This window comes from Toxorhynchites rutilus, chromosome 2, assembly GCF_029784135.1.
Source record: "Toxorhynchites rutilus septentrionalis strain SRP chromosome 2, ASM2978413v1, whole genome shotgun sequence".
In the NCBI taxonomy this organism is placed as follows: domain Eukaryota; kingdom Metazoa; phylum Arthropoda; class Insecta; order Diptera; family Culicidae; genus Toxorhynchites; species Toxorhynchites rutilus.
In genome coordinates, this window is record NC_073745.1 from 128,025,783 (window position 1) to 128,042,948 (window position 17,166).

The 17,166-nt window shown below is 37.5% G+C and overlaps 2 long non-coding RNA genes and 1 pseudogene across 2 annotated transcripts; 1 reads left to right on the forward strand and 2 right to left on the reverse strand.

Moving 5' to 3' along the window:
* The first annotated feature begins 3,149 nt into the window (after positions 1 to 3,149).
* Positions 3,150 to 4,083, forward strand: LOC129769879 (uncharacterized). Its single transcript, XR_008741991.1, has 3 exons — positions 3,150 to 3,611; positions 3,667 to 3,716; positions 3,776 to 4,083. It is a non-coding gene; the product is annotated as an uncharacterized LOC129769879 (long non-coding RNA).
* A 2,983-nt stretch (positions 4,084 to 7,066) lies between these two features.
* Positions 7,067 to 8,000, reverse strand: LOC129769859 (uncharacterized). Its single transcript, XR_008741986.1, has 3 exons — positions 7,539 to 8,000; positions 7,434 to 7,483; positions 7,067 to 7,374 (listed from the first exon to the last, which is right to left on the reverse strand). It is a non-coding gene; the product is annotated as an uncharacterized LOC129769859 (long non-coding RNA).
* A 5,455-nt stretch (positions 8,001 to 13,455) lies between these two features.
* On the reverse strand, positions 13,456 to 14,552 carry LOC129766110 (interferon-related developmental regulator 2-like; annotated as a pseudogene).
* Between the last annotated feature and the right edge of the window lie 2,614 nt (positions 14,553 to 17,166).

Consider the following 17,166-nt stretch of genomic DNA (forward strand, 5'->3'; position numbering starts at 1 on the left):
TGAGCGGAGGCCAAATTGGATTTTTCAAGATAAGCAGTTTTAAAATGACAGCAGTTCCTATCCGGTCAGTTCCTATTGGTCAAATTTCTATTACTGTGGGACAATCCTACAGACATACATACATACATACGAACAGTTCAAGCTAAATAAAACCGTTTAATAAAGTATATTGCTATTTTGTGATTGCGGCCATCTTGGATTTTAATTTTTCATGATCTACTGTGATCTACTATTCAAGCCCTTTCATTTGATACCCATATTAATGGTGTTTTGACATAATATGTAGTCCGCCATTTGGTAGAATTTTGATGGATTTGCATTTTTCACAAATAACCGTGTTCTGCTAGTCAATCCCTTTCATTTGATACCCATTGTTACGGGGGTTTCGGAGGTTCTATTCAGCACGCGTTTTTATCAATGTATAGCGAGCTCAAAGCTGTATTTATTAAGAGAAACAATAATTAAACAAGAACTTTACATTATTAGGTTTTACCTACATTTGATCTCCTCGTTTTAAATTCAAAGCACGACAGGATGATTCAATTATTTAACAATTTGGGAATTCAACTTTATTTTGGGTTCTATCTCTACTCCTTTTTTGTGATTAGCAAAGAATGTGTGGTACGAGAGAAGTTTTCAGAATGACAGTGATGACAGCTAGCTGTCAATGATTGTCTGGGTGCGTCATGGAGTGGCACCGTCCGGATGCGCAGGTTCAGATCAAGTCATCAGTGGCGTAGTTTGCTTCCCCCCAACACCCATATTAATGAAGTTTTGGGAAACTATGTAGTCCGCCATTTAGTAGTGGCAGCCATCTTGGATTTGCATTTTTCTTAAATAACTGTATTCTGCTAGTCAAGCCCTTTCATTTGATACCCATATTGATGGGGTTTTGGAAAACCCACATTGATGAGGTTTTGAGGAAGAAAGGGATCCGCCATTTTGTAGCGGCCTCTATCTTGGATTTACAAGATAATGAAATACGCAGTTTTGTAATGACTACAGAGATAAAGGTGTGTTCCAAATTTCAGATCAATCGGTCAACAAGAAGGGGGTCAAATTTCTACTAATGTGGGACATGTTACAAACATACAAACAGATTACAGGGCAAGCTAAATAAAACCGTTTAATAACAACGATTCCGCTTAGAAACTATGAGGGTTTTATTTGTTTTTTCAATAATTTTCAAGTCTATAATAATCTTCGCATATTTTCAAATATCTTAAAAATAGGGACATGTAAAGACAATGTAAAGATTTGGCCTCCCTGATTCGAGCGCTAAATTCTGTTTTTGACGTTTTGAGGGATGCGAGTGCGAGTAAATTCAAAAAAATTTGAAGTAGCTCGCACGCCGAATCACACATGACACTAACTGGCATGATGTGTTCACACGGTGTGAGTAGCTGTACTGCAGTAACTGACTAGACCGACTCGTATGCTTACTCGCACCGTCTGAACCCGGCTTTACGCCGGAGACCGAGATTTTGAGTGTTAATAGCTCCTAAACAACTGAACGAAATGGTATGATAAACACTTCATTCGAAAGATAAAATGTCTACGCGTTCTATACTTGTTACTTTCTGATCCAAAAACTTGTTTCAATAGTCTTAAATTTGCTTTCAAAATAGGCTATTGAAATCACCAATCGGTATATAAGCGAGCGCCGCTCGGAAATCCACTCAGTTCTAATTGAACAGCGATTGGATCATGTTGTCGCTGTTGTGGTGAAGCTCTTCATTTATCATGAAAGCGCGGATGAACGGTGTCCCCAAGAGCCTGTTTGTGCACCTTAGGCCAGAAGGGAATCCATCAGGAGGAGAGTGATGCTACAAACGGTTCCCCGGGAAGATCTCGAAGCAGCCGCTACACACACACACACATACACGCACGGAATTCTTTCCGTTTGGATCGAGAAAGATCCGGAAAATAATCTGCCAGTTCCTCTAGGAATTTAAAAATACATTCATGTGAAAGAGTTTATTTGAATGTTTTCTATCCATGTAACACTGTGACCAAATATGTTTCAATCAAGTGCTATTAACAGATGGTTATCGAGTTGGCATTAACCACTGGTGGGCTTGCAGTATCGAGAAAAGTGTGGAAATATCTAATCGTTACTGAAAATAATCTGCCAGTTCCTCTGGGAATTTAAAATTACATTTATATGAAAGAGTTTATTTTAATGTTTTCTATCCATGTAACACTGTGACCAAATACATTAGGTTTTGTGATTTTTCAATCAATCGCAATCAACAGGATAGCTTCTGAAGATTATTCTTCCCCACCAGTAGGATATTTCCGTATCCAATATTGGATGCATAAAACCTTGTGCCTCCAACGTAACGCTCTCGTTTTCGAAGTTCTCCAAATATTCATTCATTCAGAATGAATTCAGATTCAACTTCATACAAATGATCTCTAAATCAACGATAGTCCTACGTCACCCTTGCGGTTGTACCATAGATATAACCCACTTCCTGTTTTTTGATTGTCAGTTTTACATACGGTACAATGTACAACCAAAGTATGTCTGTCATGGTACGATAGTACCTGTACAACGCTGTACTCTTACAACGCAAGTACAGCTGTATGTCTGTCCCTGCCCACAATCCAATCGACGAAAAAATCATCGACCTAACACTGACCGTAACGCTGGTGCCTATTCGGTACGATGTTGACATCTGGATACGCCATTAGTTTGTATGAGGGAACCTTTTCTCTATCAGATTAGTCGGCCCGAAGGCAGTTTTAAATTGGTAGAATTTGTATGAAAATTGTTTCTTGGCTTTATTTATCTACTTGAAGTACGTTTTCCTGACCTTAGTTTAAATTATTTTCTATAAATTTTCAGATATTCTCACAAAAACTTACCTTTATAATATAAAATTATCTTTAGGCATAATTTTTGTATGACGTTTTTTCATCACTTGCATGCAATAGTGATTTTCATTTACATTGAGTACTAATTTCATTTGAGAAAAATAATGTTCATTCATAATTTTTATTTTAAAAGTGTGTTTATTCCTTTTGAAAATCCATACTGTCATGCCTATTCCCCAAATACGTAACATCGAAAATTCGTTGGTCGAAAATACAGAATGATTAACAAAACGAATCGGCATCACTTTTTATTCAACGATGAACTGTCATCTCACACCAAAACAACCGGATCATATAACTGGTGAGTATGGAATCTTTTTCTGTTTTTCATTTTATTTTATTTTTCAGTTTGGAGTTTGTGGAATAGATAGGTTTTTACTTTATGAATCTGGAACGAACGGATTGCTACCGGCGGCATTCCTGAACGCAATTAGGTCCAACACGGAAGCTAAACTAGTTCATATGCATACGGACTACGTTGCCCAGAAGCAGGCACAACAAGCAATGAATTTCGATACGGAACAACTGAGCAGATGCATATCAGTGAAAGTTTATTCCGTTCTGAGACATTTCTACCAACGAAGTAAGGACACGAACGGTATTGAATTGAATGATGCTAAGCCAGATCAACAGTGTGGGGAGACTGACGGTGTAGATTCGCCACAGGTGGAAATTAATCACAAACGCAAGATGTGACATTATCAGATTCTCCCAAAGTGGTTTCTTACCAGGTATACTATTAGATAGCAGACATTTTAAAATACTAATTATTTTATTTTATTTCAGCTATGAATACACCCGTTCGGATGATGTGGCTTTTTTGCTTCCATCAACTGGTGAATGAGAAAAATGACTTCCCCCATCACCACAGTGCTTATTTCCACTTCTATTACAGCAGTCAACAGCATCGGCTTTCCCGTAGCAGTATCCTCCAAGCCATGGTGGCTGTTCCAGGGGACAACATCAACAGCAGCAGCATCTGGACCTGACCATCGATAGTGTTTCGAGCAACTTTCCATATCGGAGATCTCGTGCTTCGCGCACATTGAAGAAACCTCCTCAGCCACATATGTGTGTCAAGGAGAAAAAGGAGCTGGATTCGAATCGTCAATCCAGACAACCCGAATGCACCGATTGCATTATATATCTTGTTTATATTTTATATGCATTTTGTGTTTTTTTGAATAAAATGATTAAAATCGATCAATGTTTTTCCTTTTCATGTTTCATAACAAACCAATACAAACAAGAGACAATCAGTGTTGGAAGCAGCGTTACATGCAGGTCGACGCCTTGCACATGTTGGCAAAAAAGTGGCGTCAAGTTGTTCGATGAATGCATATGAAAGGTCGATAAATCGATTGCAAGGTGGCAGCATTTGAGGTCGATTGTTGACATTTCATCGACCCGATCTTGGCAGGCAAAACGGATTGTGGGTGGTATAACTCTGAAATATTAAAGCCCATTTATACGTTGCTAGTAGCTGACTTCACAATGAGCAGCTACTGACCCGGTGAACTCGCTTGACAAATGGTTGACTCGCCTTGTCCGTTCACACAATGTGAGCTGCTGACAAGAAACTAGATACTACGACACGGGTTTACCAGAGATGCCAGGCGATTTTTCAAATGTCCATCAAATAGTCAGAAACAGCAATCAGGTCCGAATTTGTCAGATGATTGATCCGAAATCGGCTTCTTTATTGGCAGTTTTCATCTTAGGTTTTCAGTTGAATTTATCATTACACAATTTTATAGCGAAACACACAAAATACTTTGTGCTGAATTTATTTTATACTGAAGGTACTATCCGAAAAAAGCAGAAAGAAAAAAAGGATTCGGGCCAGGAATTGGATGCAAAGAAAAGAAGCAACAAATACAATATTGAAGTAACTCTACAATGATGATCTCCGAGAGTACAGAGCAGTGTTGAGAATAACACCTGAAAAAGTGAAAAAAACTGTTGGATTTAATTGCTCCACAAATATAACGCCAAGATACACTCATGAAGGATGCTAAACCTACAAGAGTGAAACTAGAAATGATGTGCCTTTCTTCTGGAATATCGTTCAGATTATTGTCGATATTTTTTAGAATCTCGAAAGCATCCATAGCTAAAATAATTCCGAAAGTATGTGGTGCTCCAAATGGCAGTCTAAAAGATTTTTCAAAATTTGATTTATTTCGCCTTGACAGCAGCTTCGTGTACCAATTTGTGAAATAAAAATGTTAGTAGATTTGCAGGAGCAATTAATACGCCTCAAAAACTAAAATAATCGAATATGTATTCTGTTTCTTAGAACAATACTTTTTTGCAAGTTGTGAGTGAATTTTGAATTAAAATTGTGCCCGATAATGATTTTATATTTAGATCCCCAAGAAAACTATTTTTAAAAAACGTGCCCCGTCAGCGTGCAAAACTAAATAATAACGATTCCGTTTAGAAACTATGAGGGTTTAATTTGTTCTTCCAATAATTTTCAAGTCTATAAATATCTTCGCATATTTTCAAATATCTTAAAAATAGAGAAATGTAAAGACAATGTCAAGATTTGGCATCCCTGATTCGAGCGCTAAAATCTGTTTTTGACGTTTTAAGGGATGCGAGTGCGAGTAAATTCAAAAAACTTAAAGCCGGGTTCAGACGGTGCGAGTAAACATACGAGTCGGTCTAGTCAGTTACTGCAGTGCAGCTACTCACACCGTGTGAACACATCATGCCAGCTAGTGTCATGTGTGATTCGGTGTGCGAGCTACTTCAAAGTTTTTTGAATTTACTCGCACTCGCATCCCTCAAAACGTCAAAAACAGATTTTAGCGCTCGAATCAGGGATGCCAAATCTTGACATTGTCTTTACATTTCTCTATTTTTAAGATATTTGAAAATATGCGAAGATATTTATAGACTTGAAAATTATTGGAAGAACAAATTAAACCCTCATAGTTTCTAAACGGAATCGTTATTATTTAGTTTTGCACGCTGACGGGGCACGTTTTTTAAAAATAGTTTTCTTGGGGATCTAAATATAAAATCATTATCGGGCACAATTTTAATTCAAAATTCACTCACAACTTGCAAAAAAGTATTGTTCTAAGAAACAGAATACATATTCGATTATTTTAGTTTTTGAGGCGTATTAATTGCTCCTGCAAATCTACTAACATTTTTATTTCACAAATTGGTACACGAAGCTGCTGTCAAGGCGAAATAAATCAAATTTTGAAAAATCTTTTAGACTGCCATTTGGAGCACCACATACTTTCGGAATTATTTTAGCTATGGATGCTTTCGAGATTCTAAAAAATATCGACAATAATCTGAACGATATTCCAGAAGAAAGGCACATCATTTCTAGTTTCACTCTTGTAGGTTTAGCATCCTTCATGAGTGTATCTTGGCGTTATATTTGTGGAGCAATTAAATCCAACAGTTTTTTTCACTTTTTCAGGTGTTATTCTCAACACTGCTCTGTACTCTCGGAGATCATCATTGTAGAGTTACTTCAATATTGTATTTGTTGCTTCTTTTCTTTGCATCCAATTCCTGGCCCGAATCCTTTTTTTCTTTCTGCTTTTTTCGGATAGTACCTTCAGTATAAAATAAATTCAGCACAAAGTATTTTGTGTGTTTCGCTATAAAATTGTGTAATGATAAATTCAACTGAAAACCTAAGATGAAAACTGCCAATAAAGAAGCCGATTTCGGATCAATCATCTGACAAATTCGGACCTGATTGCTGTTTCTGACTATTTGATGGACATTTGAAAAATCGCCTGGCATCTCTGGTAAACCCGTGTCGTAGTATCTAGTTTCTTGTCAGCAGCTCACATTGTGTGAACGGACAAGGCGAGTCAACCATTTGTCAAGCGAGTTCACCGGGTCAGTAGCTGCTCATTGTGAAGTCAGCTACTAGCAACGTATAAATGGGCTTTAATATTTCAGAGTTATACCACCCACAATCCGTTTTGCCTGCCAAGATCGGGTCGATGAAATGTCAACAATCGACCTCAAATGCTGCCACCTTGCAATCGATTTATCGACCTTTCATATGCATTCATCGAACAACTTGACGCCACTTTTTTGCCAACATGTGCAAGGCGTCGACCTGCATGTAACGCTGCTTCCAACACTGATTGTCTCTTGTTTGTATTGGTTTGTTATGAAACATGAAAAGGAAAAACATTGATCGATTTTAATCATTTTATTCAAAAAAACACAAAATGCATATAAAATATAAACAAGATATATAATGCAATCGGTGCATTCGGGTTGTCTGGATTGACGATTCGAATCCAGCTCCTTTTTCTCCTTGACACACATATGTGGCTGAGGAGGTTTCTTCAATGTGCGCGAAGCACGAGATCTCCGATATGGAAAGTTGCTCGAAACACTATCGATGGTCAGGTCCAGATGCTGCTGCTGTTGATGTTGTCCCCTGGAACAGCCACCATGGCTTGGAGGATACTGCTACGGGAAAGCCGATGCTGTTGACTGCTGTAATAGAAGTGGAAATAAGCACTGTGGTGATGGGGGAAGTCATTTTTCTCATTCACCAGTTGATGGAAGCAAAAAAGCCACATCATCCGAACGGGTGTATTCATAGCTGAAATAAAATAAAATAATTAGTATTTTAAAATGTCTGCTATCTAATAGTATACCTGGTAAGAAACCACTTTGGGAGAATCTGATAATGTCACATCTTGCGTTTGTGATTAATTTCCACCTGTGGCGAATCTACACCGTCAGTCTCCCCACACTGTTGATCTGGCTTAGCATCATTCAATTCAATACCGTTCGTGTCCTTACTTCGTTGGTAGAAATGTCTCAGAACGGAATAAACTTTCACTGATATGCATCTGCTCAGTTGTTCCGTATCGAAATTCATTGCTTGTTGTGCCTGCTTCTGGGCAACGTAGTCCGTATGCATATGAACTAGTTTAGCTTCCGTGTTGGACCTAATTGCGTTCAGGAATGCCGCCGGTAGCAATCCGTTCGTTCCAGATTCATAAAGTAAAAACCTATCTATTCCACAAACTCCAAACTGAAAAATAAAATAAAATGAAAAACAGAAAAAGATTCCATACTCACCAGTTATATGATCCGGTTGTTTTGGTGTGAGATGACAGTTCATCGTTGAATAAAAAGTGATGCCGATTCGTTTTGTTAATCATTCTGTATTTTCGACCAACGAATTTTCGATGTTACGTATTTGGGGAATAGGCATGACAGTATGGATTTTCAAAAGGAATAAACACACTTTTAAAATAAAAATTATGAATGAACATTATTTTTCTCAAATGAAATTAGTACTCAATGTAAATGAAAATCACTATTGCATGCAAGTGATGAAAAAACGTCATACAAAAATTATGCCTAAAGATAATTTTATATTATAAAGGTAAGTTTTTGTGAGAATATCTGAAAATTTATAGAAAATAATTTAAACTAAGGTCAGGAAAACGTACTTCAAGTAGATAAATAAAGCCAAGAAACAATTTTCATACAAATTCTACCAATTTAAAACTGCCTTCGGGCCGACTAATCTGATAGAGAAAAGGTTCCCTCATACAAACTAATGGCGTATCCAGATGTCAACATCGTACCGAATAGGCACCAGCGTTACGGTCAGTGTTAGGTCGATGATTTTTTCGTCGATTGGATTGTGGGCAGGGACAGACATACAGCTGTACTTGCGTTGTAAGAGTACAGCGTTGTACAGGTACTATCGTACCATGACAGACATACTTTGGTTGTACATTGTACCGTATGTAAAACTGACAATCAAAAAACAGGAAGTGGGTTATATCTATGGTACAACCGCAAGGGTGACGTAGGACTATCGTTGATTTAGAGATCATTTGTATGAAGTTGAATCTGAATTCATTCTGAATGAATGAATATTTGGAGAACTTCGAAAACGAGAGCGTTACGTTGGAGGCACAAGGTTTTATGCATCCAATATTGGATACGGAAATATCCTACTGGTGGGGAAGAATAATCTTCAGAAGCTATCCTGTTGATTGCGATTGATTGAAAAATCACAAAACCTAATGTATTTGGTCACAGTGTTACATGGATAGAAAACATTAAAATAAACTCTTTCATATAAATGTAATTTTAAATTCCCAGAGGAACTGGCAGATTATTTTCAGTAACGATTAGATATTTCCACACTTTTCTCGATACTGCAAGCCCACCAGTGGTTAATGCCAACTCGATAACCATCTGTTAATAGCACTTGATTGAAACATATTTGGTCACAGTGTTACATGGATAGAAAACATTCAAATAAACTCTTTCACATGAATGTATTTTTAAATTCCTAGAGGAACTGGCAGATTATTTTCCGGATCTTTCTCGATCCAAACGGAAAGAATTCCGTGCGTGTATGTGTGTGTGTGTGTAGCGGCTGCTTCGAGATCTTCCCGGGGAACCGTTTGTAGCATCACTCTCCTCCTGATGGATTCCCTTCTGGCCTAAGGTGCACAAACAGGCTCTTGGGGACACCGTTCATCCGCGCTTTCATGATAAATGAAGAGCTTCACCACAACAGCGACAACATGATCCAATCGCTGTTCAATTAGAACTGAGTGGATTTCCGAGCGGCGCTCGCTTATATACCGATTGGTGATTTCAATAGCCTATTTTGAAAGCAAATTTAAGACTATTGAAACAAGTTTTTGGATCAGAAAGTAACAAGTATAGAACGCGTAGACATTTTATCTTTCGAATGAAGTGTTTATCATACCATTTCGTTCAGTTGTTTAGGAGCTATTAACACTCAAAATCTCGGTCTCCGGCGTAAAGCCGGGTTCAGACGGTGCGAGTAAGCATACGAGTCGGTCTAGTCAGTTACTGCAGTACAGCTACTCACACCGTGTGAACACATCATGCCAGTTAGTGTCATGTGTGATTCGGCGTGCGAGCTACTTCAAATTTTTTTGAATTTACTCGCACTCGCATCCCTCAAAACGTCAAAAACAGAATTTAGCGCTCGAATCAGGGAGGCCAAATCTTTACATTGTCTTTACATGTCCCTATTTTTAAGATATTTGAAAATATGCGAAGATTATTATAGACTTGAAAATTATTGAAAAAACAAATAAAACCCTCATAGTTTCTAAGCGGAATCGTTGTTATTAAACGGTTTTATTTAGCTTGCCCTGTAATCTGTTTGTATGTTTGTAACATGTCCCACATTAGTAGAAATTTGACCCCCTTCTTGTTGACCGATTGATCTGAAATTTGGAACACACCTTTATCTCTGTAGTCATTACAAAACTGCGTATTTCATTATCTTGTAAATCCAAGATAGAGGCCGCTACAAAATGGCGGATCCCTTTCTTCCTCAAAACCTCATCAATGTGGGTTTTCCAAAACCCCATCAATATGGGTATCAAATGAAAGGGCTTGACTAGCAGAATACAGTTATTTAAGAAAAATGCAAATCCAAGATGGCTGCCACTACTAAATGGCGGACTACATAGTTTCCCAAAACTTCATTAATATGGGTGTTGGGGGGAAGCAAACTACGCCACTGATGACTTGATCTGAACCTGCGCATCCGGACGGTGCCACTCCATGACGCACCCAGACAATCATTGACAGCTAGCTGTCATCACTGTCATTCTGAAAACTTCTCTCGTACCACACATTCTTTGCTAATCACAAAAAAGGAGTAGAGATAGAACCCAAAATAAAGTTGAATTCCCAAATTGTTAAATAATTGAATCATCCTGTCGTGCTTTGAATTTAAAACGAGGAGATCAAATGTAGGTAAAACCTAATAATGTAAAGTTCTTGTTTAATTATTGTTTCTCTTAATAAATACAGCTTTGAGCTCGCTATACATTGATAAAAACGCGTGCTGAATAGAACCTCCGAAACCCCCGTAACAATGGGTATCAAATGAAAGGGATTGACTAGCAGAACACGGTTATTTGTGAAAAATGCAAATCCATCAAAATTCTACCAAATGGCGGACTACATATTATGTCAAAACACCATTAATATGGGTATCAAATGAAAGGGCTTGAATAGTAGATCACAGTAGATCATGAAAAATTAAAATCCAAGATGGCCGCAATCACAAAATAGCAATATACTTTATTAAACGGTTTTATTTAGCTTGAACTGTTCGTATGTATGTATGTATGTCTGTAGGATTGTCCCACAGTAATAGAAATTTGACCAATAGGAACTGACCGGATAGGAACTGCTGTCATTTTAAAACTGCTTATCTTGAAAAATCCAATTTGGCCTCCGCTCAAAATCGCTGATTCCATATCATCTCAAAAAAAAGGTTGATTGAGATATGTGTATCAAACCAACGAACTTGACTTGGAGAACACACTATGTATTTTCTGCAATCTACTCAATATCGGTATCAAATGAAATTTTTTGACTGATAGAATACAGTACAATGCCTTTATTGTAGAGAAATATTCTAATGAAACAGATAATGTACTAAAAACTAGAAAATAAAATGAGTAAACAAAAACTTTTTAAATTATAAAATCCATTCATTTTCATTATCCACAATTAGTGATTTCATCATATGTCCCACTATTTTATTTTAGTCTTATCAATGCCCTAGACTAATGAAGGAGAGGTGTGATAACTACTAACTGCAACTTGCCTAATTATTTTCTCTAGCTTTTAGTACATTATTATGTTTAATCACAAATAAACCGTTTAACTTAAAAAGTTTTTTTACTCATTTTATTTTGTTTTGCACGCTGGTGGGGCACGTTTTCTTTTTGAGATAGTTTTCTTGGGATTCTAAATATAAAATCATTATCGGGCACAATTTTCATTCGAAATTCACTCACAACTTCCAAAAAAAGTATTGTTCTAAAAAACAGAATACATATTCCATTTAAAAAAGTAGATTTTTATTCATTATTTTAGTTTTTGAGGCGTATTTATTCCTCCTGCAAATCTACTATCATTTTCATTTCACAAATTGGTACACGAAGCTGCTGTCAAGGCGAAATAATTCAAAATTTGAAAAATCTTTTAGACTGCCATTTGTAGCACTACATACTTTCGGAATTATTTTAGCTATGGATGCTTTCGAGATTCTAAAAAAATATCGACAATAATCTGAACGATATTCCAGAAGAAAGGTACAACATTTCTAGTTTCACTTATGTAGGTATAGCATCCCTCATGAGTGTATCTTGCGTTGTATTTGTGGAGCAATTAAATCCAACAGTTTTTTCACTTTTTCAGGTGTTATTCTCAACACTGCTCTGTACTCTCGGGGATCATCATCGTAGAGTTACTTCAATATTGTATTTGTTGCTCCTTTTTTTTGCATCCAATTCCTGGACCGAATCCTTTTTTCTTTCTGCTTTTTCCGGATAGTACCTTCAGTTCAAAGAAATTCAGCACAAAGTATTTTTAAACACGGCCAGTGTGTGTTTAGCGATAAAATTGTGTAATGATAAATTCAACTGAAAATCTAAGACGAAAACTGCCAATAAAGAAGTCGATTTCGGATCAATCATCTGACAAATTCGGATCTGATTGCTGTTTCTGACGATTTGATGGACATTTGAAAAACCGCCTGGCATCTCTGGAAAACCTGTGCCGTAGTATCTAGTTTCTTGCCAGCAGCTCACATTGTGTGAACGGACAAGGCGAGTCAACCATTTGTCAAGCGAGTTCACCGGGTCAGTAGCTGCTCATTGTGAAGCCAGCTACTAGCAACGTATAAATGGGCCTTAACGCTTTCGTTTTCGAAACTTTGATTTTACACCCCGGTATAGAAATGAAAGACGTAGTCCTACGTCAAAATTTTCCAATTTTCACCACATATTTCAATGAAAAAGGTTTTTATTTAGTGTCTAAACTATCAAACACAACAAACAAATTTCCAATCTGAGTTATTAATTCAAGAGAAAGTCAATGAAAAGAATGTTTACCAAGTGTTTTGATTCGGTTTGTTTATTCTACTCACCACTAACCGTCTATGGCGCTGCGCACAGTACAACTGTAGCCATGTACAGCGGTAAAATAGGTCGGTACAGGTATAGCGATTGTACCGAGTTGCTTGCATGGTTCTAGCGCTGTACATGGTGACAGACATACAATTTTCGAAGTACAACGGTAGTACAGCTGTATGTCTGTCATAAGTATTAAGGTGGCCGTACACTGTTTGACCGGAGGTCAAATATTTGACACTTTTTGACAGAAAAAATTTGTTCAAAATTTAGTACAAATTTCATGTTTGGCAAAAATATTTTACAACCATAATTACACCTATTTGTTTTTATCAAAAATTTGACATAAAACTATTTGGCCAAATACAGTTGTTTGTAGTGAATGCCAAACACGGTTATCACATAGTACACTGTTTGTCGAGTGTCGAGTCGGATACTATTCTGCTGTCATTTTTCAAAGAAAAAATATTTATTGATGAAAAAGGTTACTGCCATTGAAGACGTGATATGAATAAATAAAATTACGAATAAATCTATTCGATGTACCAATGTTTTATTCAACTTAAATTTATAAAAATGTTTTCTTTACATAGAAATGATATATTCTTATAAAAAAAAAAACTATCGCACACCTATGTACACATACGTTTAATTGATGACAGCCGAACGTTTGTCACGATTCTTTCCACGGGTTATTGTGCGCACTTTGAAGGCGGCCGCATTGATGAAGTTCTTTTCTGCCTTGGCCAATCGGGCGCCCAGCTGCAGCCCATCCCGCAGAAAGCCGTTTTCCTCGACAGATGCACGTTCATTCCGCAAGCCAGCGCGTTCCGGAGGTAGATTAACTGATGATGGAAAGATCAGCACCTTTGCCGAACTTGATGCAAATCTCCGGCGAGATGTGTTCCTCCAGATAGCGGCTGACGTCACATAAGGTCACACGCTGCACCTTGCGGTTTTGTTTGTTGCGATACTTGTGAGCATCGGTGAACAGCTTTTTGATGGCTTCGATCAAATCGGAAGGTTCCTCGTCAAGAAAGCCGTCGTCGTGCGAGCGGCCACTTTCCAGGATGAGTGCGATGGTTTTTCCGGCAGCCATTCTTACGTCAAGATGGGGACTCTGAAGCATTCCGACGATTTTTTGGATCGATGGGATCATAGCATTGTTACTGTTGACAAAGAACACCAAATCCCCGAGGGAACTATCATGAACTGTAGGGTCGATGCGCTAAAAGCGGAACTGTGAAGAGCAGCAGCATCGGCGTTGGCACTGCTCGGTGTGTTGTCTCCTTTGAGATAGCGGCTTCTGCACGGCTTCGTCGATTTCCTCGAGCTGAATCACCAAGAGTGGAATGATGCGTGCAGCACACGCTTGTTCGGTTCCCTTGCGCTTCTTGATGGACTTCTCGATCACCCTACGAACGTCATCTTACGGCTTTCGATCGTATAGGGGATGTAGTGATGTACCGGCACATCGTTGATTGCCTGGAATGCGTTTTTTTCTGGTCTGTAGAGATTTGTCCGAGGAATTCTCGATAGTTTAGAGGAGTTTCACCTCGTATTTCTCGAAGCCGCCTCCCTTCTCGCCACTTAATGGTCATAAAAAATCCACACGACCAAGGCAATCCGTTACGTTATGATGCATTCGCGATGAAACCTAGAAATGAATATTAAATAAGAAAAAATAATCTCATATAGAAAATAATAAACTTACCTTTCGGCCATATTACGAAATGTTTACCAATGTTTACTTTCGGGCATGAATGCCAGGCGCAGAGATTGATCCGTGTTGCTCAATTTTTTCAAAGGGTCTCAGGCCTAAAATTCATTGATTTATATCTATGGGTTTAATGAAATAAAAAGAATGACAAACTCGGCTGAACAATTTAAATAGAAAATATATATTATACAGATTTTCACTGATTTGAAAATGAATTAATAAAAATTACAATAAAAAGGTCTGGCATCCCTCTTGGCAGTTTTATTTGTCACTTACCACTTTGTTTGCCACTCTTCAATTATCAACAGTGGCAAATAATGCCAAACATCAAAAATACAAAAAAATTTACTGAAATATTTAACGTACGTCAGTACATGGTTTGACAAATTGGTCTAAAAAAGTTTAAGCAAACAAGTACTAAATATTTGCTCGTTGTGTTTTGTGTCGAATATATTTGATCAGTACACGTAGATCAAATTTTATCTGTCAAAAATAGTCAAATATTTGACTACGGTCAAACAGTGTATGAGCACTCTTAGGGTGCTCATACACTGTTTGACCGAAGCCAAATATTTGACTCTTTTTGACAGATAAAATTTGGTCAACGTGTTCTGATCAAATATATTCTACACAAAACACGACAAGCAAATATTCAATTATTGGATGCCTAAAATATTTTTTCAGTCTGTTCTTCAAACCTGTCGGTACATGGTTAGGTTACCTTGGATATTTCAGTTGATTTTTTTCCATGTTCGGTGTTTGATACTGTTTACTACTTTTTAAAATTGAAGAGTGGCAAACAAAATAGTGTTTGTACAAATATCAAATCAAACCTTATCTGTCAAAAAATATCAAATATTTGACCTCCGGGCAAACAGTGTACGGCCACCTTTAGTAGGGAAGGATGACGATATTCTTTAATTTATTAAATGTTTTATAAATGTAACAATAAATATTTATATGAATAAATTGTATTTTCTTCGCCTGAACATCATCTTTCAATGCTCCCGTAAGTGCCTGGCAAACCTCGGGAAAAATGTTGCTTATGCGGGCGCTACACGATTCGTCCAACGTTTCTCTCGAATGTTGGACTCAAACATTTGACTCGATGAATCGACAAATGTTGTGACGAATGTGCTGCTACACGGTGAAGTGAATGTTCGATTCAATGCAATCGGTCCAAACAATCGGCGAGTATTTGGATCGAATGTTTATTGTTTTTATTTACCATCAAAAACATTAGGAAGCTGGATGACGATGCGAGTATTTAAATTGCTGCCGTAGCAATTGTACTGATATCGGGCTGTAAATTAAAAATGCTTGAATCCACATTATTAAACTGCAATATTTTGCCGAACATTTTGAATTTTATGAATCAATTTAATAGTTCCTTCATCTAAAACTTGTAAACAAACCGATCTGTCAAAGATAGATTCGGACGAATCGTGTAGCGGTGTATCGAATGTCATCGAGTGTCGAATCAACGAATGCCAAAAATCTATTGACTCGTGTCACTCGCGTTGGAAGGTAATCCACAACGAACGGATTACCTTCCAACGCGAATATTCGACACTCGACATTGGAGGTTCGTAGCTCGTCAGTCGACTACACGATGCGTCGAATCATCGAGCGTCCAACATTCGAGGGTGTTCGCCGCATCGTTTAGCGCTGGCTTTATAGACTGGTGAGAAATTCTAAGGTAATGTGACCAGATGGTCAAATGTCTAACGCGGGACACGAAAAACAAAACGTTATGTTTATACGTTACTAGTTGACCCGGCAAACTTTGTCCCGCCCAAAATTTGTGTTTTGTTATCAATACCTTCAAACATCCACGTTTTCTTACTATGAGCAAATTCATGGTTCCAATCGCAGAACTGTTCATTGATTGATCTTCTAATCGACCCCGTTGAATTTACCTTTCACTATAAAATTCCTAGTATTTCTAACAAAGCTCATCATTATAATATCAGATTATTTTCAGACACAATTCTCGTTCAAGATGTTTCAACCACTTGCAAATAACATGTTTCTGCGTTACATGGAATAAATGTTTTATACAGAAATTATGATAGAATAAAGACATCCCTAAATCGATAAATTCCTTTCTCGAGTTCTGCTCTTATCAACACATCCGCCGATCCATTTTTTGTATAGATAGAAGAAGATATAGGCGTGCATTTCATCACATTAAAATCCATTTCCAGTTTCGAACAAAGATCAATTTCGCTAGCGCAAACATCAAATGGACTAAGGGGTTGTCCACATACCACGTGGACAGAAAAAGCATGATTTTAGACACCCCCCTCCCCCTCCGTGGACAAGCGTGGACATTTCTTATACCCCTCCCCCTGTTGTCCACGTGGACATTCCTCCGGTTTTGAGCAAAAAATCAAGAAATTCAATTTTTTCGCTTAAATTTCATTTCAAGTTTGTTTCTATTTTCTATTCCATATGTTTAATGATAAAAATTATAGCCTTACCAATGGTAACGATTTGTCTTGAAATCTTCGATGTTTTTCAACATTGTCCGGGAGCTCATTATTTTCTTCCGAATTCCATCCACGTTATCTTCATATCCATTTTAAAATACCCTTTGTGAGCTTATTCTCGAGTATT